Source organism: Meles meles, chromosome X (assembly GCF_922984935.1).
Source record: "Meles meles chromosome X, mMelMel3.1 paternal haplotype, whole genome shotgun sequence".
Lineage (NCBI taxonomy): Eukaryota > Metazoa > Chordata > Mammalia > Carnivora > Mustelidae > Meles > Meles meles.
Genome location: NC_060087.1, coordinates 57,075,463 through 57,101,230, shown reverse-complemented (window position 1 = coordinate 57,101,230; position 25,768 = coordinate 57,075,463). Strand labels below are relative to the sequence as shown.

Sequence of the window (25,768 nt, the reverse complement as noted above, 5' to 3'; positions counted from 1 at the left end):
TCCTTTACTTCTTTGGTTAGGTTTATGCCCAGGTATCTTATGGTTTTTGGTGCTATAGTAAATGGAATCGATTCTCTAATTTCCCTTTCTGTATTTTCATTGTTAGTGTATAAGAAAGCCACTGATTTCTGTACATTGACTTTGTATCCTGCCACGTTACTGAATTGCTGTATGAGTTCTAGTAGTTTGGGGGTGGAGTCTTTGGGGTTTTCCATATAAAGAATCATGTCATCTGCGAAGAGAGAGAGTTTGACTTCTTCGTTGCCAATTTGGATACCTTTTATTTCTCTTTGTTGTCTGATTGCCATTGCTAGAACTTCTAATACTATGTTGAACAAGAGTGGTGAGAGTGGGCATCCTTGTCGTGTTCCTGATCTCAACGGGAAGGCTGCAAGCTTTTTCCCATTGAGGATGATATTTGCTGTGGGTCTTTCATAGATAGATTTTATGAAGTTCAGGAATGTTCCCTCTATCCCTATACTTTGAAGCGTTTTCATCAGGAACGGATGCTGGATTTTGTCAAATGCTTTTTCTGCATCCATTGAGAGGACCATGTGGTTCTTCTCTCTTCTCTTATTGATGTGTTCTATCACACTGATTGAGTTGCGAATGTTGAACCAACCTTGCAACCCAGGGTTGAATCCCACCTGGTCATGGTGGATAATCTTTTTAATGTGCTGCTGGATCCTGTTTGCTAGGATCTTGTTGAGAATCTTTGCATCCATATTCATCAGTGATATTGGTCTGAAATTCTCCTTTTTGGTAGGGTCTTTGCCTGGTTTGGGGATCAGGGTAATGCTGGCTTCATAAAAAGAGTCTGGAAGTTTTCCTTCTGCTTCAATTTTTTGGAACAGCTTCAGGTATTTCTTCTTAGAAAGTTTGGTAGAATTCCCCAGGGAATCCGTCAGTCCTGGGCTCTTGTTTTTTGGGAGGTTTTTGATCACTGCTTCAATCTCATTACTAGATATCGGTCTATTCAGGTTGTCAATTTCTTCCTGGTTCAATTTTGGGAGTTTGTAGCTTTCCAGGAATGCATCCATTTCATCTAGGTTGCTTAGCTTATTGGCATATAACTGTTGGTAATAATTTCTGATGATTGTTTCTATTTCCTTGGTGTTAGTTGTGATCTCTCCCTTTTCATTCATAATTTTATTAATTTGGGCTTTCTCTCTTTTCTTTTGGATTAGTGTGGCCAATGGTTTATCGATCTTATTAATTCTTTCAAAAAACCAGCTTCTAGTTTCATTGATACGTTCTACTGTATCTCTCGTTTCTACCTCATTGATCTCTGCTCTAATCTTGATTATTTCCCTTCTTGCATGTGGAGTTGGTTTGATTTGTTGTTGATTCTCCAGTTCTTTAATTTGTAGAGACAGCTGGTGTATTCTGGATTTTTCAATGTTTTTGAGGGAGGCTTGGATGGCTATGTATTTCCTCCTTAGAACTGCCTTTGCTGTATCCCACAGGTTTTGGACCGAGGTGTCTTCATTCTCATTGGTTTCCATGAATTGTTTAAGTTCATCTTTGATCTCCTGGTTGATCCAAGCATTCTTAAGCAAGGTGGTCTTTAGCTTCCAGGTGTTTGAGTTCCTTCTGAACTTTTCCTTGTGATTGAGCTCCAGTTTCAAAGCATTGTGATCGGAGAATATGCAGGGAATAATGTCAGTCTTTTGGTATCGGTTGAGTCCTGCTTTGTGACCCAGTATGTGGTCTATTCTGGAGAAGGTTCCATGTGCACTTGAGAAGAATGAGTATTCTGTTGTTTTAGGGTGGAATGTTCTGTATATGTCTATGAGGTCCATCTGGTCCAATGTTTCATTCAATGCTCTTATTTCTTTATTAATTTTCTGCTTCGATGATCTGTCTATTTCTGAGAGAGGCGTATTAAGATCTCCTACTATTATTGTATTCATATCAATATGGCTCTTTATCTTGATTAATAGTTTTCTTACGTAATTGGGTGCTCCCATATTGGGGGCATAGATATTCACAATTGTTAGATCGTCTTGGCGGATAGTCCCTTTAAGAATTATGTAGTGTCCTTCTGTATCTCTGACTACAGTCTTTAGTTTAAAATCTAATTTATCTGATATGAGAATTGCTACTCCGGCCTTCTTTTGAGGCCCATTGGCATGAAAGATGCTTCTCCATCCCTTCACTTTCAGTCTGGGTGTATCCTTAGGTTCAAAATGGGTCTCTTGTAGACAACATATGGATGGGTCCTGTCGTTTTATCCAATCTGCAACCCTGTGTCGTTTTATGGGCGCATTTAGGCCATTCACATTGAGAGTGATTATTGAGAGATAGGTTTTTATTGACATCGTGTTGCCTTTGAAGTCTTTCTGTCTATAGATTGTTTCTATATTTCTGTTCAATGATATTCTTAGGATTTTTTCTCTTTTATAGGACCCCCCTTAATATTTCTTGCAGTGTCGGCTTGGTGGTTGCATAGTCTTTTAAGCCTTGCCGGTCTTGGAAACTCTTTATCTCTCCATCCATTTTAAATGTCAGTCTTGCTGGATAGAGTATTCTTGGTTGCATGTTCTTCTCATTTAGTACTCTGAATATATTTTGCCAGCCCTTCCTGGCTTTCCAGGTCTCTGTGGAAAGGTCTGACGTTATTCTAATGGGCTTTCCTCTGTATGTAAGAAGCTTCTTTGTCCTAGCTGCTTTTAAGAGGGTCTCTCTTGAAACATAATTCCCCATTTTAACTATAAGGTGCCGTGAGGACTTTCGAGAATCTAAAATCTTGGGAGGAGATCTTTCTGCCTCTAGTACATGAACATTGTTTCCATTCGTGAGATTGGGAAAATTTTCATAGACAACTTCTTCCACTATATCTTCTAGACTTCTTTCTTTTTCCTCCCCTTCAGGGATTCCAATAATTCTGACATTGGAATGTTTCATGGCATCGTTTATTTCCCTGATTCTGTTTTCGTGGCTTCTGAGCTGTTTGTTCCAGGCTTCCTCCTGATCCTTTCTCTCTATCTGTTTGTCCTCCAGATCACTAATTCTATCTTCTGTCTCAGTTACCCTAGCTTTTAGAGAATTTAGATTGGACTGGAACTCATTGAGAGCATTTTGAACATCATCCCTGGTGGCTTTCACTTCTGCCCTAACATTGTGAACATCATCCCTGGTGGCTTTCAGTTCTGCCCTAATCAATTCTGTTTGGTCATCCATGGCTTTCTCCAACCTAGCTTTTGCCTGGATAATTGTTAGTCTGAATTCCTTTTCTGACATATTGTCTATGTCGATAGCCATTAGTTCTGTTGCAGAAGGCCCATCCTCTGTATTTTTCTTCTGTTGGGTATTCCTCCTCCTAGTCATTTTGGTAAGAGATGACTAAACAGATGCAGCTGGACTTATCGATTGTGGTGCAGTCAATGTGCACCCTGGAACGCTTCTGTGCAATCAGGATTCCCCACCCAAATGAGAGAAAAAAGAAAAGAAAAAGAAATAGAGAAGAAGAAAGAAAAAAAAGGGGAAAGAAAAAAGGAAGAAAAAAAAAAGAGAGAGAGAGATAGGAAAAAAAGGGAAGATATAAGAGAAGGCTCAGCCCAAATGGGCCACAAGGTAAGATTTGTGGAGTATACAAACAAAAACAGACAGACAAAGAGTGATAAAAGTATATGACAAGAGAAAAAAAATATGTATATATAAGCAAAAAAAAGGGAAAAACCTCCTCAGAAAGAACCCCAAGTATAAGATTTATATATTGTCAGGACAGACACAAATTCACAGAAAAACTGACAGAAGGAAAAATTGGGAGAATGGTTATAGATTCTCAGTGTGGGTGAGGAAGGTTATTTTGATTCTTCCTGAAGGTATCTGGTAAAGAGTTAAAAATAAAAGTTGTATTTATGAAGTAGTGGTGGTTGTTCTCTTGTAGTCTTTTTTTTTTTTTTCCTTCCTTCCTGGTTGGTTTTCTGGGGGAGGGGCCTGCCACGTGGGTTTTCAGACAATGATGTTCCCTGAGTTAGGTCCTCCCACTCCCCTCAAGGGGGTGAGCTCTTTTTTTTTCAGGAAACTGTTTTTTTTTTTTCAGCCTTTTGTTCTCTGGGGGTTTTTATGTTCTTTCATCTGCTTTCTCTCGCCTTGACAGCTTTTGATGGTTTTTGGAGGTTTAGAGGAGAGCAAACAGCACCCCAACCTCCCTCTCAGAGAGAAGCCTCAGACTGTTTTGCAAAAGCTGCTGGCAGAGTTGGTTCTGGGTCACTGTCCCTGGGGATGCAGGAGCTCCTCGTTGTGCCCAAAACCAGGGCAGCTGTGGCTGTCTAGGCAGCTCCAGACCGCCAGAGAGGTTCCGAGCAGAGATCGCGCACTGAAATTTTCCCGCTGTCCCGGGCTGGGAATGTCTGGTTTTTCCTGCTGCCAGAGCTCCAGGCTAGCGCCTATGAGCACCTATCCCAAGGGAGGGTGTGGGACGCGCGCATTTCAGGATTGCCGTCAGGCCAGGCTCCCAGCCCCTCACGGGAGACAGACCCCACTCGTTCTCAGGCGCGCTGGCGTTCAGGTGCACTCACGGCTCAGGGACCGAGACCTGATTTCTCCGCCGCACTCTCTCTGGCTCCGCGCCAGGGGAGGCTGTCCTGGGTCCGGGGACTTAGGTCCCTGACCCTAACCGCCCAGGTTCCCACTACTACCCCCCCCCACCGCGATCCTTTGCTGTTTGTTTTTTGAGTGCTTTCAACCAGACTCCAAGTTAATGCTGGTCCCTAGACGCAGAGCACTCTCGTGTTGGGGTGTTACTTTCCGATCGGTCACCTCTGGTGGCTCCCTCCCCCTTTTGTTTATCTTCCGATATCAGTCAGATGCTCCCAGTCTGCTTTACCTGCCACTGGCGTCTTCTGCTCCAGTAGAGATCCAGACGTGTATAATTCTGATCTCAGGCTGATTTCATGGGTGGTCGGAGTTCTTTGGTAGGTAATCAGCTCACTTTAGGGTACAGGTTGAAATGGTGCCTCCTCCTACTTCCCCGCCATCTTGCTCCCCCCGTAAACCCGCTTTTGAGTCACTCCACAGAGGCCCTGCCAGGAGCCCAACCCAAGTAAACAGCTCTCCTGGGCTGATCCCCTCTCAGAGCTTCCCTGGGATACTGCTCCTCTGTGGTAAGCAGTGGCCCAGTTTAGGGTGGGGAGGAACCGGTTAGAGGCTGCCGGGGCCTTCTGCCTGGGCCCTCGGGGTGAGGGCCACTTGGGCGACGGCCCTGGCTCCCTGCAGCTCAGGGCCAGTTTCCTCTGCCCATTTCTTGATTGGATTGTTTGTTCTTTGGGTGTTGAGTTTGCTAAGTTCCTTATAGATTTTGGACACTAGCCCTTTATCTGATATGTCGTTTGCAAATATCTTCTCCCTGATATGAAATCTTTCGTCTGGCTTCTTAGCATAATGTTTTTGAGTTTCATCAATGTTGTAGCATATATGAATTTTTCATTTTTTTATGGCTAAATGATATTCTATTGATGGATATTTGGGATGTTTTTACCTTTTAGCTATTATAACATTGCTGCTATAAACATGCGTGTTCTTGTACTTAAGTACCTGTTTCCTATTTTTTGGTTATATAACTAGGAGCAGAATTTCTTGGTTGCTTGGTAATTCTGTAACTTTTTAAATAAAGCTGAGCTGTTTCCTGTAGCAGCCGGACAGTTTTACTTTCCCACTAACAATGTGCAAGGCTTCCAATTTTCCACATCCTTGTCAACGCTTGCAATTGTCTGCTTTTTTTAAAATTATAGCCATCACTTTGTTTCTGAAATGACATCTCATTGTCATTTTAATTTGCATTTCTCTAATGATTAATGATTTGTGCATTTTTTCATATGCTTGGCAGCCATTTCTATGTATTTTTTAGTGATGTATTCTTGTATACATTTCTACTTTTCTATAACAATTTTAGGTAACAGATTGCATATAAATACGGTTTGTATTAAAAAACAAACAAACAGGGGCACCTGGGTGGCTCAGTGGGTTAAGCCGCTGCCTTCAGCTCAGGTCATGATCTCAGGGTCCTGGGATCGAGTCCCGCATCGGGCTCTCTGCTCAGTGGGGAGCCTGCTTCCCTCTCTCTCTCTCTCTGCCTGCCTCTCTGCCTACTTGTGATCTCTCCCTGTCGAATAAATAAATAAAATTAAAAAAAAAAAAACCAAACAAACAGGATTTCTGGAGGGGAGAGAGATAGAGGGATAGGGTGGCTGGGTGATGGACGTTGGGGAGGGTATGTGCTATGGTGAGTGCCATGAATTGTGTAAAACTGATGAATAATAGACCTGTACCCCTGAAACAAATAATACATTATATGTTAATAAAAAAATCATACTGGTTATAAATTTTGACATCTTAACTTGTCATGAACAATATACCTGAAGTTTATTTTAATGCAGGTTGGCTCAAACTTTGGTATAACTTATTATAAATTGGTTTCTCCCACATTCATTAGAGCCTGGCACTCAAAGATGTAATAATTATTTTGATTCTTTCCCAGAAATGGTCAGCATATGTGGTGATTTTTTATTTGGTTCAGTTAATTATTTCTGTGGTACGGGTTTCAAGGGTGAAGCCACAGAAGCAAGAAATTATTTACTGAAGTGAGTCCAGAAGAGTCTTAAACATACAAATCTCAACTGTGGCTTTGTTATTTTTCATAATAATATTCCTGAATTTGGGAATTCTTAAAGGTTATCTGCAGGGCCACATTATGGTTTTCATGGGCCCTAGGCACTTCTGCTCTCATGGGACACTCTTCCATAAAAAATATTAAAAATTCTTTTTATATAAGATTTTATTTATTGACTTGAGAGAGAAAGCACAAGTGGGGGTGGTGTAGAGGGAGAGGGAGAAGCAGACTCTCTGCTTAGTGGGAAGCCAGACTATAGCTTGAGGCCCAGTGCCAGGACACTGGAATCATAACCTGAGCCAAAAGCAGATGCCTAACCAACAGAGCCATTTAGGTGCCCCTAAAAGTTCTACTTCATGACTGTTTTGTTATAAAGACAAATATAGAGATTGAATTATATTAATATTTTCTTTTTATTTTAAAAAAAGTTATTTTTTGAGCCTCTGAAAGTATCATGGGCCTTTGGGATTGTGCTTATTACTCTGCACAGTAGATGTCTGTCCTAGATATTTGGACACATTCCCTCATGATATCATACAGCCCTTTGTGAATTTATTGTCATTGGCATATGAGTTGTTAATAGTTACAGTGATTACTTCCTAATAAAAATATGCTCCTTACAACTACTTTGAAATATTTATCTTAGATAACTCAGATCATGTTAAACTTATCCTTTTGCTTCAATTTTATCATGGACTCAAAACCACTTTGCAATTTCAGCTTGTTCTATTTTATTTTTTCTTTTCTCCTCATACCCTGCTTGGTACCATTTGAACTCTCAGCTGTTGGAAAGCCTTTCTCAGATAAGGCCTTTTGCTTGGCATAGCAGTTTTTGGCTCAGTATGTTTCAAAATGAAACATTCATTTAGAATGAAACTGAATGAAACAAACATTCAGTATGTTTGATCTCCACTTGTAGCATTGAGGAGACAACATAGGTAGACTGGAAAAGAAAAATTCACACAAGCGAGGGTTTAAATAGTAAAAAAAATTGAAGTAATAAAAGTGTCTATCAGCATGTTATAAATTCACACAATGATATGCTACACAATTATAATGAATTAACTATTAGAAAAGTTGGTAAACTCTTTCTGTAAAGGGCCAGATAGTTAATAGTTGAGGTGTTGAGAGCCACATTACCTACTTCAACTCTGCTGCTGTCGTGAGAAAGAAGCCATAGGCAATATGTCATCTAATGAGAGTGTTCCAGTGGCTGTGTTCTAATAAAACTTTATAAAAACAGGCAGCAGGTTGATTTTGGACCAAGGATGATAATTTTGTGACCCTTGAACTAAAGTAGAATGTGTATTCTACTGTAGAATGTAACTTGAATAAATATCAGAAACATAATTTGAATAAACAAAGAATCATTCATACATTTTAATAACATTTGGATAAAGTTTAAAGATGAAAAAAATATAAATTTTATGGATATGTATGTGTGTCTGTGTGTGTCAGTGTACATGAATACACACGAGAATGATGAACATTGTATTCATAATAGTGGTTATTTCTGAAGAAGGAGGGATAGGTACATAGAGTGAGTCAATTTAATTACAGTGTTTAATTTCCTTATAAAATGATCTGATGGATATATGGCATAGTATTATGATATGATTAATACATGAATTTTTGCTATATTTTTTCTCTTTTTGCCTGTATGTTTTCAATATTTTACAATAATAATCACTGTGTAAGCCAATCAAAACATGTTTTAAAGCTAAATTTGATTCAGATGTCATCACTTTGTCCCCTCTGCTGTTGATACATGCAAGAATTCTAAAGAATATTAGCATGGTGGAAAGTGAAGAGTCTTTATGTTAGCATATTGGAATTTACTACATTTATGTCTGGAGGCTTTTCATGCAGTAACAGTTTATGATAGATGATTTGAATATTAATTAAGATGTAAGCTATTTTTTGTCAACATATAACATTTCTTATTTCTCTTTACAAAGTTGTATAATTTCTTGACAACATATACATATTATAGTTACTTTTAATGACCTTATTCTCTAGAATTTTTCATATTAGCTTTCCATTTCCTCTGTGGTTTTGTTCCAGTTAGATCTAATTACTTAATAATCTAATAGACCACCGCTCCTCATCATGGAAACTTTTTATGTGACTTCCCTCTGGCTACTCCATAAGTATCCTAGAAAATCTGGCAAATATTGTGCCCTTATTTTTCTTCTTTTAAGGATTTTATTATTGATTCTGTTGAAGGAAGGAAAGAATTTAAGGTGACCTTAAAAGATGGGTAGGATTCGAATAGGCTCAATATGGGAGGAATGTTCCAAGCAGAAAAGATAGTGAGCAAGATCTTAACACCAGGAATAAGGGGCACCTGGGTGGCTCAGTGGGTTAAGCCGCTGCCTTTAGCTCAGGTCATGATCTCAGGATCCTGGGATCGAGCCCCGCATCGGGCTCTCTGCTCAGTGGGGAGCCTGCTTTCCTCTCTCTCTCTGCCTGCCTCTCTGTCTACTTGTGATCTCTCTGTGTGTGTGTGTGTGTGTCAAATAAATAAATAAAATCTTAAAAAAAAAAAAGAATATGACATGCTGGTATCTTAACACCAGGAATAATACTCTTTGAAGGCCAGTGACCAGTAAGCACATCACAGCATTAAAACTTGATAATTCCTAAAAACAAAAAGCAAAAAAGAAAACAAACAAATTAAAAAAAACTTGATAATTCCTTGATATCCATCCAATGTCCCATCTCCTCCCAGAAGCCTTCCCTGTTGATATCCTTCAAGATACTCTGTCCTTTCTATGTTTCTTATTGTCTCCAAAAATAGCTTGATATTGAACTATATTCAATTTGGAGAACAGTATTGTGCCTTCTTAATAATACAATGCTCTGTAACCATTGCTTTTCTTGTTCCAAGATCAAGGCTGGCATTCTTTTCTATTGACCTTGAACTCATTTGGTGAAGAGTTATGAAATGAACTGTATATTGAGCTCCATGAGGACAGAAATTTTATTTTGTCTAATGCTATGTTCTTATAACCTTGAAAGTGTTTGGCACAGAAAAATTACTTCAGAAACATGTGTTGAATAAAAAAATGAATGATGTTATTCCTTTCAGAGGGCATAGTTCTACATGGTTTCCAGGTGATGTGGGGTTATTCTGAAGGCAATTTTAGATAACACAGTGGAAGATAGAAAGTCAAAGCTCTGGGTTTGTGACTGATTAACTTAGAGTTTCATACCAGTTCCCTTTTTATTTCTTACTTTAGTATGATTTTACTTTTGAGATCCTGTTTCCTTTTTATTTTTTCCTATACAAAAGGCATATATCAGATTCTATGTAATATGCTTTTTATTACCTCACCAAATTTCATGTGTTGTTATGTTGTATAAACGTTAATATTTAAATGTTAAATATTTAATTTTTGGTTACTTATTTGAAATGTTTGTGTGACTCTGCAAACTTTTTTTCACATTTGATGCTTATATATGTGCTGTTATTACCTCAATGTTGTTTTAATTAATTAATTTATTTATTTTCAGCATAACAGTATTCATTGTTTTTGCACAATACCTCAATGTTGTTTTAGTTCATTACTTGCTATAATTGTCACTCATTATGGTACAGTGGCCATAGTCATTGTCAGTTGAATTACAGAAAAACTAAAAAGAAAATTGCATCTACTGAGGCCCAGTAGTCTGGTTATATGCCAGAGATAGGGTATGATTCCAAAGTACTTTCTTATTTACTCTAAACACCCTGGGGTCTTCAAGAATCCTCTTTGAGAGTCCACATTTCCTTTCCAAAAGAAGTGGTTTTCAAGTCTAAGTCCAGAATAAAGGAACTCACAGAGAACTCTTGTTCTATAAGGGTTAACATAGAAGGTAAGAGACCACAAATCATGTCCATCTTTTAATCTGAGCAATTGAAATTAGACATGACAAAAAGGTCCTTGCAGGATTATATATACCAAGAACAGTGCTTGATGCTTATCTAGGTTTCTAAAGCTATGTAATTTCCATTTGACAATGTATTATTTATGGAATAAATCTGATCATAGATTTTTATCAAAGAAAAAGAAGCCACAGTTCAAGTACTGAACATAATCCATCATAACAAGCAAAATTTTCACACACATAGAACATCCCAGATATCCTAAATATTGTTATAAATAATTCCTAGTCACTTTTTTCAACATCCCAGAAGTTAAGTCAAACAAAAGCAGGGAATAGGTATGTGTGTAAAGTAAAACTTTATGTTTGGTGAATCCTACTGAGAGTAGTTGCCAGGTCCAGATTTTCACAAAATTTTACGACGCCATAATTGTTCTCCAGTTTTATATTTTTTCACCGCAAATTATCAAGCAGAGAATGGGTAATTTATCTCAAGATTTTATATCATAAATTTCTAAAATAATGATTCTGTTTACCAATAAAATATCCATCCTTACTCAAATTAAAACCATCTGGAAGAAATGTTTCATTCCTCTTAACTACTAAGCACATACTTATCCCCATCACACTGTATTGTAAATACTTTATCTTCATGTATGTTCTTAAAACTTTGAATAATCCTTTAGCATCTACGTTTGTATAACACCTATGTCATCACATTTTTGTAAGAATTCCCCAGGGTATTATGTCGTGGAATATTGTTGTTTGTGTCCTAAGTCTTGTGTCAGCACCATCTAAAACATGGAGTAGACACTCTTATAATTCAGTCAGCCGAACAGATGTTTCATAAGTTTTGAGAAACTATGTAGGAACATTTGAAGCAGGGGACAATGTTGGGACCAAGGGACTATTTGCCAGGGGTCCAATTGTAGGTATCATCTCAAAGACTGTTCAGATCCATAGGCAACTCTCTTCATTTGTAACTCTTCCAAACTGGGCCCTTGACTCTCCACTACCTTGTCTCTTAGCAACACCATGTTTTCTGCTATTAAATCATAATTATCTTCAATTTCTCTCCCTCTTTTGACTTTGCTTTTCCTGGATGCACTTCTGGATTCTTTTAGGGCCTCTCTTGTCCCTAAGTCTCAGCCACTGACCCACTTTATGAGTAGCTATACCCACACTGGGAAAGAGCCAGTCCCAGCAACCATAAATATATTTCATTGATTCCAAGAACCACACATTTTTCACATTTTAGCATTTATTAAGTTGAGATTTATTTCATAAATGATGGTGTGTTATAGTATAATTGGCAGTTTTTTTTCTCTTAATAATATAAAAGTAATGGTAGAAATTTCATTTAAAGTTATCTTAGATTTGAAGTAGCCGTAATTTAAGAAAGTATACAAAGTCATACTGGTAACCTCCACACACAGAAATTTTGTTTACCTGTAGTCCCTTGTTTCTGCCCTGATCTTACCACATTGCTTTATCCTGGCCTATTAAAGCAACATGACAGAGATTCTTCATGCTGCCCTTACGAGTATTTCCTGTTATATTGGCCTATCTTAAGTCCTTCTGTTGAATGTGTATTGAATAAATTCTATGTGTCAAGCATGGTGATAAATGCTAAGGATAGAAATATGAGCAAAAATAGGCATAGTCTTTGCTTTTTTTCATATTCTGATTATCGATCAGATCATGCAGTTGTTCCTCTGGTGTCTAGGTTCCTCAGTCTTTTTTCCTCAGTCTTCTTCTCTTCCATAAGGAAGGAAATATTCTGGGTGATTATTTTGTGCTATGTCCAATGAACCTGTAAAGATATGGCAACAGTTTGGGATGACTGTTTCAAGCTGATCCATCTCTTTCATGGCCTCATCAGTTACTGCTGAGGCTTTCTTCCTAGTGTGTGGATCTAATATGTTGTATCTGTTATTGTCAAACTTCTAAAGGAACTATACCAAGTTCAATGGAATTGCCTCAGAGTTTAGTTTTTCTCTTTATACATAGTCATTATATAGCTCAAGGAAAGTTCCCACTGAGAATGTGTCAGCTGGCACTTGCTAGCTCTAAAGGTAAGCTGTTATTTCTTATCTTGAGTAAAATTATCCTCAGAAGGTTGGTGTTCGGATAGAGATTTCTGAGTGCCCTAACTGTTTTCTTAGTGTTCTCTGATTAAATCTGTAATCACTTCCTCTTGGGACAGCAAGTAGCCAACATGCACTCTCTTGGTGGGGCCTTGCCCATGGTGAGGTTTTGTACGTTTTTCTTTTTTTTTTTTAATTGAAATACAATCGACATAAAACAGTGCATAAGTTTAAGGTATACAATGGTTAGTTTCATACATTTATATATTGTGATATTATTACTATAGTAGCATTAGCTAACACCTTTATCATGTCACACATTTATCATTTCTTCCTGTTAACAACAGTTAAGAATTTGTCTCAGTAGCTTTAGAGTTTATAACATAGTATTGTTGACTATACTCACTTAGTGTGCATAAAGGCTCCAAAACTTATTTATCTACTAGTTGTAATATTTTACCCTTAAGCAACACTTCCAAAAATCCCCCAACCCAAGCCCCTGATAAACCACCATTCTCTTTATGTTTATGAGTTCAGTTTTTAAAGAATCCTCTTAGGATGGCTTTTATCATAAACATGAGATAACAAAAGTTGGTAAAGATGTGAAGAAAAAGGGAAACCTTGTGCACTATTAGTGGGAATGTAAATCAGTGCAACTACTGTGTAAAACAGTATGAAGGTGTCTCAAAAAATTAAAAATGGAAATATCTATGATCCATTACCTCACTTAATGGGTATTTATCCCCCCAAAAATGAAAACACCAAGTAGAAAAGATAAATGCATCCCTATATTTATTGAAGCATTATTTATAATAGTCAAGATATGAAGTTAGCCCGTCATTGATAGGTAAATAGATAAAGGAGTTGTGGCATATACATACAATGGAATATTACTCAGCCATAAAAATGAGACTTTACCATTTGTGACAGCATGGATGGATCTAGAGGATATTATGCTAAGTGAAATAAACCAACAGAGAAACACAAATATGATACAATTCCATTTATATTTGGAATCTAAAAAGCAAACAAAAGAGCAAAGAAATAAATCAAAAAGCAGAAACAAACCTATAAATACAGAGAAAAAAATGTGGTTTCTAGAGCAGAAAGGTGTGGGGAGATAGACAAAAAGTGGTGAAGAGGAGTGGGAGATATGGGCCTCCAGTTACAGAATAAATAAGTCATGAGGATAAAAATTAGAGTGTAGGGAATGTAGTCAGTGATATTATTTTGTTTTTTTTTTAAAGATTTTATTTATTTATTTGAGATAGAGCATGAGCAAGAGAGGGAGAGAGACAAGGAGAGTCCCTACTGATTCCAGAGCCCAATATAGGACTTGGCACGGGGTTTGATCTCAGGACCCCAAAATCATGACTTGAGCTGAAGTCAGGCGCTTAACTGAACCTCCCAGGCATCCCTATGGTCAGTGGTATTATAATAGCATTGTATACTGACAGATGTTAGCTATACTTGTAGATATAGCATAATGTATAAACCTGTTGAATCCCTATGTTGTATACCTGAAACTAATGTAACATTATGTGTCAACAATGCTTCAATTAAACAACAACAAAAGAAAGAACTGGATAGTAGAGAAAATGGTGACTGCTATTGCTTCCTGGGTTGGAAACTGGACAATTAGAGACCAAGGGTAGAAGGAGACTTTCTTTACCCTTTATACTTTCAAAATGCTGTTTCAAATATATACATAACCTGGATGAAATTAAATGAAAAGAAAAACAACTTCAGTTTTTTTCTGGATTCCACATGTAAGTGACATCATAAAATATTTGTCCTTCTCTGTCTGATTTACCTCACTTAGAGTAATGCCTTCAAGGTCCATCCATGTTGTCACAAATTCACAAATGGCAGGATTTCTTTCTTTCTCATAGCTGAATAATATTCTCTATATATTCATCCGTTGAAGAACACTTAAGGCACAAGACTGTTTCCAAGTATTGGCTATTGTAAATAGTGCTGCAATGAACATGGGGGTTGCCGATATCTCTTCGAAGTACTGATTTCAATTTTTTTGGATATGTATCCTGGAGTGAGATTGCTATTCTTATCTTTTTGATACTAGCCATTCTAACAGATGTAAGTTGACATCTTATTGTGTTTTTAATTTGAATTTCTGTGGTTATTAGTGATATTGAGCATCTTTTCCTGTGTCTGTTGGCCATTGATATATCTTCTTTGGGAAAATGTCTATTCAGGTCCTTGGTTCATTTTTTATTGTGATTGTTTTGCTTTTTGGTGTTGAGTTGCATACATTCTTTATGTATCTTGAATATTATCATATATAGCATTTGCAAATATTCTCTCCCACTCAGGAAGTTACATTTTCGTTTTCTTGATGTTTTTTCTCACTATGCAAAAGTTGTTTGTTTTTTTTTATTTTTTTGCAGTCCCAATAATTTATTTTAGCTTTTCTTTATCTTGGATGAAAAGACCTATCTAGAAAATGTTGCTAAGGCTAATGTCAAAAAGATTACTGCCTGTATATTCTGCTAGTTTTATTGTTGCACTCTCGTGTTTAGGTCTTTAATGCATTATGAGTTTATTTTTGTGTGTGGTGTAAGATAATGGTCCGGTTTCATTCTTTTGCATGTACCTGTCTAGTTTTCTCAGCACTTATTTATTTAAGAGATTGTCTTTTCATCATTATGTATTCTAGCCACTTTTGTCATAGATTACTTGACTGTGTAATTGTGGGGTTATTTCAGTGTTCTCTGTTATGTTCCATTGATGTATGTCTGCTTTTGTGCCAATAACATTATTGTTTTTATTACTGTAGCTTTGTAGTATATCTTGAAATCTGGGGTTGTACTACCTCCAGCATTGTACTTTTCTCAATATTGCTTTGGCTATTTGGGTTCTTTTGTAGTTCTACTCAAATTTTAGTAGTTTTTGTTATATTTCTGTGAAAAATGTCACTGGTGTTTTAATAGTGATTGCATTGAGATTTTTATCTGTCATTTTGTTGATGTGGTATACCACATTGATTTGCATATATTGACTAGTCCTTGCATCCCTAAATTAAACCCCACTACACTGTGGTGAATGATCTTGTTAAAGTATTGTTGAATTTGGATTGCTTATATTTTCTTAATGATTTTTTCTTTATGTTCATCAGAGATATTGGCCCTTAGTTTTCTTTTTTATAGTGTCTTTGTCTAGATTTGGTATCAGGGTAATGCTGGTTTCATAGAATGTAGTTGGTAGCTTTCCTTTCTATTAAATATTTTGGAATAGTTTGAGGAAAATAGATATTAACCCTCTTTTTAAAAAAGATTTAAGCAATTTCTCCACCCAATGTGGGGCTCAAACCCACATCTCTGAGATGTACTGAATGAGCCAGCTGCACTGAATGAGCCAGCCAGGCACTCTGTAACTCTTCCTTAACTATTTAGTAGAATTCACATGCTATCTTCTCCTGGACTTTTGTTTGTTGGGAGTTTTTTGTTTACTGATTCAATTTTGTTACTAGTAATTGGTAACAAAATGTCTATTTTCTCCTAAATCAATTATGTAAGATTATATATTAATAGAAATATGTTCATTTTTTCTATGCTGTTCAGTTATTTGACATATATTTGAATATAATTTCTTTTTTAAAATATTTTATTTATTTGACAAAGAGAGAGAGACTCCAAGAGAGGGAACACAAGCACAGGGAGTGGGAGAGAGAGAAGCACGCTTCCCGCAGAGCAGGGAGCCAGATGCTGGGCAGGATCCCATGACTCTGGGATCATGACCTGAGCTGAAGGCAGATCCTTAACGACTGAGCGACCCAGGTGCCTTGACATATAATTTCTTATAGTACTTTGTTATAATCATTTGTATTTCATAGTATTGGTTGTTTTTTCTTTCATATTTCATTTATTTGAGCTTTCTCTCCTTTCTTTTTGATGAGTCTATATAAATGTTTATTGATGTGGTTTCCCTTTCCAAGGAATCAGCTTTTGGTTTCATTGATCTTTTCTATTGTTTCATTAGTCTAATTTCATTTATTTCCACTCTGGTCTTTATTATTTCCTACCATCTACTAACTTTGGGCTTTGGTTTATTTTTCTTTTTCTAGTTCATTTAGAGGTAATGTTAGAGTGTTATTTGTGATTTTTCATGTTCCTTGAGATAGTCCTGTATTGATATAAATTATCCTCTTACATCTGCTTTTGCTGTATCCCAAAGATTTTGAACCAGTGTGTTTTTATTTTCATTTGTCTCCATATACATATATTTTTAAATTTCCTCTTTGATTTCTTTATTGAACTATTGGTTGTTTTGTAGCATGTAGTTTAGCCTCCACATGTTTTTGTTTTGTCCAGTGTTTATTCTTACAATTGCTTTTTAAAAAGTTTTTGTTTTGATCCCAGTTAGTTACCATAGTGTTATTATTAGTTTCAGGTTTAGAATATAGTGCTTCAACATTTACCTATGTCACCTGGCACGCATCAAGTATGCTCCTTAATCCCCATCACCTATTTAACCCAAACCCCACCCACTCCCCTCTGATAACCATCAATTTGTTCTCTATATTTAACAGTGTGTTTCTTGGTTTCTATCTCTCTCTCTCCCCCCCCTTTCCCCCTTTACTCATTTGTTTTGCTTATTAAATTTGACATACAAGTGAAATAATATGGTATTTCATTTTTCCCACTGACTTACGTCATTTAACATTATACTCTCTATCTCCACCCATATCATTTCAAAGAGCAAGATTTCATTCTTTTTTATGGCAGGATAATATTCCATTTTGTATATATACCAAATCTACTTTATCCATTTATCTATCAATAGATAATTGGACAGATTCCATAATTTCGCTATTGTAATTAATGCTGCTATAAACATAGGGGTGCATGTATCTTTTTGAAGTAGTGCTTTTTTGGGGGGGATAAGCACCTCATAGTGCAATTACTGGATCTTACCTAGTCCTATTTTTAATTTTTTGAGGGACTTCCATACTGTTTTCAAGAGTGGCTACACCAGTTTGCATTCCCACCAAAAAGGCAAGAGTTCCTTTTTCACCATATCCGTGCCAATACCTGTTGATTCTTGGTTTTTCTTCTTCTTCTTCTTCTTCTTCTTCTTCTTCTTCTTCTTCTTCTTCTTCTTCTTCTTCTTCTTCTTCTTCTTCTTCTTCTTCTCCTTCTCCTTCTCCTTCTCCTTCTCCTTCTCCTTCTTCTTCTTCTCCTTCTTCTTCTTCTTCTTTCTTCTTCTTTCTTCTTCTTCTTCTTCTTCTTCTTCTTCTTCTTCTTCTTCTTCTTCTTCTTCTTCTTCTTCTTCCTTTTTCTTCTTCATTCTGACACATGTGAAGTAATATCTCATTGTACTTTTGATTTAGATTTCCCTGATGAGGGGTGCCTGGGTGGCTCAGTGGTTAAAGCCTCTGTCTTCGGCTTGGGTCATGATCTTGGGTTCCTGGGATTGAGCCACACATCGGGCTCCCTGCTCGACAGAGAGCCTGCTTCTCTCTCTCCCTCTGCCACTCTGCTTACTTGTGCTCTCTGTCAATTAAATAAATAAAATCTTTTTAGATTTCCCTGATAATGAATGATGAACATCTTTCTGTTCGTCATCTATGTCTTTGTTGGAGAAATGTCTGTTCATATCTTCTGCCCATCTCTAATTGGATTATTTGTTTTTTCCATATTCAAATTTATAAGTTCTGCATATATTTTGGATACTAATTCTTTATCAGATACGTCATTTGCAAATATCTTCTTCGAGTCTGTAAGTTGCTTTTAAGGCGATTGTTTTGTGGCTCTGCGGAAGCTTTTTATTTTGTTGTAATCCCAATAGTTTATTTTTGCTTTTATTTCCCTTGTCTCAGGAGACTATTTAGGAAAAATACTACTAATACAGAGAGATTACTGCCTGTGCTCTCTTCTAGAATTTTTATGGTTTCAGTCTCACATCTGGGTCTTTCATCCACTTTGAATTTATTTTTGTGTATACTAAAGAAAGTGGTCCAGTTTCATTCTTTTGCATATAGCTGTCCAGTTCGCCCAATAAAATTTGTGAAACAGACTGTCTTTTGCCCATTAGATATTCTTTCCTCCTTTGTTGAAGATTAATTGACCATATAATTGTGAGTTTGTTCTTGGGTTATCTCTTCTGTTACATTGATCTGCGTGTCTATTTTTGTGCCAATACCATAATGTTTTTGTTAGTACAGCTTTATAATATAACTTGAAGTCTGGAATTGTGATGCCTCCAGCTTTGCCATTATTTTTCAAGATTGTTTTCTCTAGTAAAAGTCTTTTCTGGTTCCATATAAATTTTAGGATTTTTGTACTGGCTCTGGGAACAATGCTGTTAGCATTTTGATAGGGGTTGCTTTGAATGTGTAGATTGCTTTGGGTAGTATAGAGTTATGTATATATATAAATATAATATGTAGATATATATTATAGATGTTATAGATATAATATATAGATATATATAAATATAAAATATAGAGTATATTTTAACAATATTTTTTCTTCCACTCTATGAACATGGAATGTCTTTCCATTTCCTTGTGTCATCTTCAGTTTCTCTCACCAGAACTTTATAGTTTTCAGAGGACAGGTCTTTCACCTCTTTGGTTAGGTTTATTCCTAGGTATCTTTATTATTTTTGGTGCAATTGTAAATGAGATTTTTCTCTTAATTTCTCTTTCTGCTGCTTCATCATTAGTGTATAGAAATGCTATACATTTCTTCACAATGATTTTGTATCCTATGACTTTACTGAATTCATTTACCACTTCTAGTAGTTTTTTGGTGAGTCTTAAAGGTTTTCTATCTCGAGTATCTTGTCATCTGCAATGACATGATGATAGTTTTACATCTTCCTTACTAATTCGGATGCATTTTGTTTCTTTGTGTTGTGTAATTGCTGTTGCTAGGACTTCCAGTACTATGTTGAATATAAGTTGTGAGAGTGGACATCCTTGTCTTCTTTCTGACCTAGAGGGAATAGCTCTTAGTTTTTCTCCATTGAGTGTGGTGTTTGCTGTGAGTTTTTCATATATGCCCTTTTTTTAATGTTGAGTCATGTTCCCTCTAAACCTATGTTGTTGAAGGTTTTTATCCTGAATGGATGTACTTTGTCAAATGCTTTTTTTAAAAAAATATTTATTTACTTATTTGACAGAGACACACAGTGAGAGAGGGAACACAAGCAGGGGGAGTGGGAGAGGGAGAGCAGGAAGCCTGATGCGTGGCTCCATCCCAGTACCCTGGGATCATGACCTGAGCTGAAAGCAGATGCTTAATGACTGAGCCACCCAGGTGCCCCTGTCAAATGCTTTTTTTTTGCATCTGTTGAAATGATTATATGGTTTTATACTTTTTCTTATTGGTGTGATGCATCATGTTGATTGATTTGCAAATATTGAATCATGCTTGCATCCCGGGAATAAATCCCACTTGAGCATGGTGAATGATTTTTTTTTTTTAATATATTGTTGGGTTCTTTTTGGTAGTTGATAGTATCTTGTTGCGGAATTTTCCATCTATGTTCATCAAGGATATTGGCCTATAGTTCTGTGTGTGTGTGTGTGTGTGTGTGTGTGTTTATTCAGGTTTTTGCATCAGGGTAATGCTGGCCTCATAGAATGAATTTGAAGTGGTTTGTTTTTTGGGTTTTTTTTTTCCTCTTCTATATTTTGGAATAGTTTGAGAAGAATAGGTATATGTTTGGTAGAATTCAACTATGATGTCGTCTGGTCCTGGATTGTTTGTCAGGAGTTTGGTTTTTTGTTTGTTTGTTTTGATTACTGATTTGATCTCCTTGCTGATATCCATCTATTCAATTTTCTATTTCTTCTTGCTTCACTTTTGGTGGGTTAAATATTTCTAGGAATTTATCCATTTCCTCTATGTTTTTCAATTTGTTGGAATAGAGTTTTTCATAATTTTACAATTGTTTGTATTTCTTTGGTTTTGGTTATTTCTCCTCTTTTATATGTAATTTTATTTATTTTGGTCCTCTCTCTCACTCGCTCTCTTTCTTTTCTTGATGAGTTTAGCCAGAGGCTTATGAATTTTATTTATCTTTTCACAGACTCAGCTCCTGATTCATTGATAAGTTCTTTTTTTATAAGTTTCTATATCATTTATTTCTTCTATAATCTTTATAGTTTCTTTCTTTCTGCTGGTTTGGGGTTTAGTTTTTCTTTTCCTAGCTCCTTTAGGTGTAACAAAAGATTTTTCTTGTCTCTTGAGGTAGACCTGTATTGCTTTTGGAGCATCCTAAAGGTTTTGGACAGTTGTCTTTGCAATTTTATTTTTTCCATGTATTTTTTAATTTCTTTGATTTCCTGGTTGATCCATTCATTTTTTAGTGGCATGTTGTTTAACTTCTATGTATTTGTGGTCTTTCCTATATTTTCTTGTTGACTTCTAGTTTCATAATGTTGTGGTCAGGAAAGGTACATGGTATGCTTTCAGTCATTTTGTATTTGTTGAGGCCTGTTTTATGTCATCTATTCTGGAGAATGTTTCATGTGTACTTGAAAAGAATGTGTATTTTGCTGTTTTAGGATGGAATGTTTTGAATATATCTGTTAAGTCTGTCTGGTCCAATGTGTCATTCAAAGCCACTATTTCCTTACTAAAACCAAACAGAGTTTGGCTGATCTCCCCATTGATGTAATTGGGTTTTAAATTCCCCTACAATTATTGTATTACTATTTATAAGTTCTTTTAGGTTTTTCATTAACTGTTTTATGTATGTGGGTTATCCTATATTGTGTGCATAAACACAACAGTTATATCTTCACTCATTGAATTTTCCTCTTTATTATTATATAATTTCCTTCTTTGTTTTTATAGATTTTATTTTTAAGTCTATTTTGTCTGATATAAGTATTACTACTCTGTCTTTCATGGTTTCTTGGTTTTCTTGGATTTCTTTCTCTTTGTTTTTTACATATCTACTAATGGTTTTTGATTCATAGTTACCATTAGGTTTGTACGTAACATTTTCTGCCTGTAGCAGTTAATATTTAGTTGATGGTCACTTACATTTGAAACCTTTCTTTGCTCATCTGCATTCCTCCCACCCCATTTTAGGTACATTTTGTTATATTTTACATCCTTTTATTTTGTGACTCCCTTTACTTTTTTTTTATAGGATTACTTATTTTTACTGCTTTTGTGTTTCCTTCTATTCATACTCTCATTTTTCATCTTTACTTTCCACTCAAAGAGTCCCTTTTAATATTTCTTGTAAGGTTGGTTTAGTAGTCAAAAACTCCTGTAGTTCTTTTTTTATCTAAGAAACTCTATCTCTCCTCTACTTTGAATGATAACCTTGCTGAATATTGTTGGCTGTAGATTTCTCCCTTTTAACACTTTGACTATATCTTGCCACTCTCTTCTTGCTTGTAAGGTTTCTGTTGAAAAATCTGTTTATGGCCCTATGCATTTACCTTTTTATGTAACTATCTTCTTTTCTCTCACTGATTTATATTTTCTTTTTCTTCATCACTACTTTTTCCATTTTAATTACTATGTGTTTTGGTGGATCTCTGTGCCTTCTGAGTTTGGATATCCTTTTCCTTCCCCAGATTAGGGACATTTGCAGGTATTATTTTTTTGAAATAAATGTCCTGGCCCCTTTTCTCTGTCTTTTCCTTCTAGGATGCCTATAGTGTGAATGTTATCCTTGCTAGAGTGACCAGTTTCCCTATGTGTATTCTCATCTTGCATAATTATTTTTTCTCTCATTCGTTCATCTTTATTTACTTTACATTACTGTGTCTTCTAGATCATTAATTCATTCCTCTGCAGCCTGATATTTATTCTATCAATTGTATTCCTAATTTCATTTATTGTTTTCTTCATCTCTGTTTTTTTCCCTATATTAAGGATATCACTGATGTCCTCCACTCTTTTCTCACGTCAAGCGAGTATCTTTATGATCATTACTTCAAATTCTCTATCAGGCATGTTATTTAGATCCTTTTTGCTTTGGTCTCTTACAGTGGTTTTGCTCTGTTCCTTCATTTATGATATATCCTTCTGTCTCTTCATTTTGTCTACCTCTCTGTGTCAGTTTCTGTGTTTTAGAAAAGTCAACTATACCTATTGTTCTAGAAAGTAGTGGTCAGAGTGTGTATTTTGTACTAGGTGGCACTTGTCTTCCACCATAGGAGATACTCAGCCACTGTGGAGCCTGGAACTGGCCAAGGACACTGCACAAAACTCAAGTGGACTGATGGGGGCACAGTGCCAAAAACTGTTCACACTGGCCCTCCTCCACTGGAGATGCACATCTGCCACAGAGACTGGGGCTGGCTGCTCCATACATCATGGTGGGCAGCAGGTGCAGTTTTAACAAGTTTTGCACATCCTCTCTGAGAGGTTGACTGATCCAGGGTTGGCAAGATTTGCATGTGTCTTCTAGGCGAGGGGATCTGTAGCACTGGTACTAAGGGAGGTCTGGCTGGGGACATGTGCTCTGGTGTAAGCATGTTAGGTAGTGAGTGCTGGTGCTGCAATAGTTCCCACACGTGGCTGTGCATTTGTGAATTTGGATGGAGCTAAATGTCACCTGCCAGCTCCTTTGTTCCTGGAGAAGTCCCTCAAGTGAACCCTGAGATTAGTAACTAATTCTCCCTCCTGTAAGCCACAGGTACCTTTCAAACGGCTCCTTCCAATCTGTATCTCCATGAGCTGTATGCTGTGCTGTCTCTAAGGAAAGGGGCTCAGTTTCCTATTGCTTTCTCAGAGCCTGCTGATTTTTGTAGTTCCAGATTTTAAGTCCTGCTGGCCATAAGCACTTGCAAAATTCTGCCCCTCTGATTTTCAAAGCCAAATTCTCTGGGGATTCCTTTTCCTTTGTAGGCTCCACAGTGTGCTAGTCTGTTTCTTGCTCCCCTCTGAGCCTGAAGCTCCCTTCTTCCAGCATTCAGGCCCATAGGATTTATGTTCCCACAAAATCCTTGCCTTTCTTAACCCTCTTCAATGTATCTTCTTCTCTACATTTAGTTATGGAGTTATTCTGCCAGTCTCTGGGTCGTTTTCTGGGTTGTTTGCTCTGTGCAATTGTTATCTAGTTGAATCCTTGGGAGAGATGAGTTTAGACTCCCCCTTCTCCTCTGGAAGTCCCTATTGTTGACTCCTTTTATATCCTGTATTTTTGCTTTATAAAGTTGGTTGCCATGTTATTTGATGTGCAGATATCCATCTGTTTTACTTTCATTTTGACTATGGCTTTTAGCATTAAAAAGTGTTCTTTGTCTCATTTAGTACTTTTGGGCTTGGAATCTACTTTCTCTGATATTGACTGCATTTTCCTGGCAGATCTTTACCCATTCCTAAATTTTTATCTTTTCCTTCACTTCCCTTTGGCTGATGTCTTTCCATTATATTTTGCCCTTTCCTTTCCTAGGAACAATACCTTTCATGACTTCTTTTTGAAGATCACTTAGAGCACTCTTCCACAAGTGCTCTGATTTGTCCTATTTTTCAGTATTTTTATACTTTGTTTAGACTTTGTCTTTCTGGTGCTGGTTTTAGATAAATTTTAGTCCTCCAGACCTCTTATTTTCTATGAATGAACTTTTGCCAGCATTTTGCTTTCTCTCTGCAAATGTTTGTGGAGAAGGAATATTAGTGATAGCTCCCTGGGATTTAGTCTTTATATTCCTATTTTCAAGTGATTTGGAATTTGGGTATTCTCTATGTTTCTGTTATGTGGAGGACATGGCTTTGTGAAACCCTGTTTTTCTCTTCATTCCATGTTTTCTGGAGGATGTGTAGGGCAACTTAGACTGAGATGGCCAACAATATTATCTTGACATATGCATTTCACATATGGTTAAAAATACTTTGTAAATATTTTAATGGGTACATAAAATTATGGTAAATAAAAGAACCAATATTTATCAGATAACTTCCTAATTATTAAGCATTTAACTTTTTTCCTTTTTTGTGATGACATATTTGTAGATGAGTCTATTCTGATATATATTTTGGGTATATAGATATAGAATTATTGCTTCAGGGTTATAAATGTTATTAATAATCTTGATGTAATTTGAATCCAGGGAGAACCAATAGTTCACAGATGAATTTACTTTAAGCTGCTAAAGTAGTCTCTACCCTTTTATAAGATCATATCCCTCTTTCCTATGTATATAACAGGATCCAGGTCTGAAATAGCTGGGATCCACCAGCATAGCTATTTCTGGTGAAATTCAGTGAGAATTTGACTTCTTCTTTGCTGATTTGGATGCCATTTATTTCTCTTGATTTTCTGATTGCTGAATCTAGGAATTCTAGTACTATGTTGAACAACAGTGGTATGAGCAGACATCCCTGTTGTGCTCCTGACTTTAGGGGCAAATCTCTCAGTTTTTCTCCATTAAGAATGATACTCACTGTGGGTTTTTCCTATATGGTTTTTATGATATTGAGGTATGTTCCTTCTCTCCCTACACTACAGAGTTTTTACCAAGAAAGGATGCTATATTTTGTCAATGCTTTTTTCTGCATCTATTGAGAGAATTGTATGGCTCTTATCCTTTTATTAAAAAGAAGCATGAAGGGGCGTCTTGGTGGCTCAGTCATTAGGCATCTGCCTTCAGCTCAGGTGATGACACCAGGGTGTGTGATGAAGCCCCACATCAGGCTCCTTCTCTCTCTCCTCTCTCCCTCTGCTGCTCCCCCTTCTTGTGCTTTCTTGAAACCTAAAAAAAAAAAAGAAAGAAAGCAAGCCCAGAAATGTGAGTGAATTGTTCTTAGATCTTCACTGTGAGAACCTCATAGGGCTCCTGGAGGCAAAATTCACAGAAGTGTCCAGGTACCCCAGGACCGGTCCCCCTTAGAATTTTTAACTCTCTAACTTATCCACTGAGCCTCTAGCAAATCAACTGTAGGTTAGGTTTTCCTAACCTTGTACTGTTCCCAAACAGTTTTCTGCTCCTGGGCTTCTCCTCTAGTAAGTTTCGATTTCCTGGATCTTCCAGTCTCTCTCTTCAGTTTTGAGGACAGTAGTTTGTTGTATGACCTCAGATCTCTGATGAATCTAGGAGGAGTTGATTTTTGGTTTGTTATACTTTTTTCCTTGTGTGGTTGGAAGACATGACTTCCAAATGTCCTACATGCCTGAGTGGAATGCAAGGGAATTTTTAAGACATCAAAGACATGGTTGTTGTACAAAGTTTTCATCTCTTGAAAACTGGGTAGAGTGACTA

At 36.7% G+C, this 25,768-nt stretch overlaps 1 protein-coding gene across 5 annotated transcripts in view; it reads left to right on the top strand.

Annotated features, from left to right (window-relative positions):
• OPHN1 (oligophrenin 1) overlaps nt 1-25,768 on the top strand; it is a 612,383-nt gene that overhangs the window by 419,375 nt on the left and 167,240 nt on the right. The window lies entirely within an intron of this gene.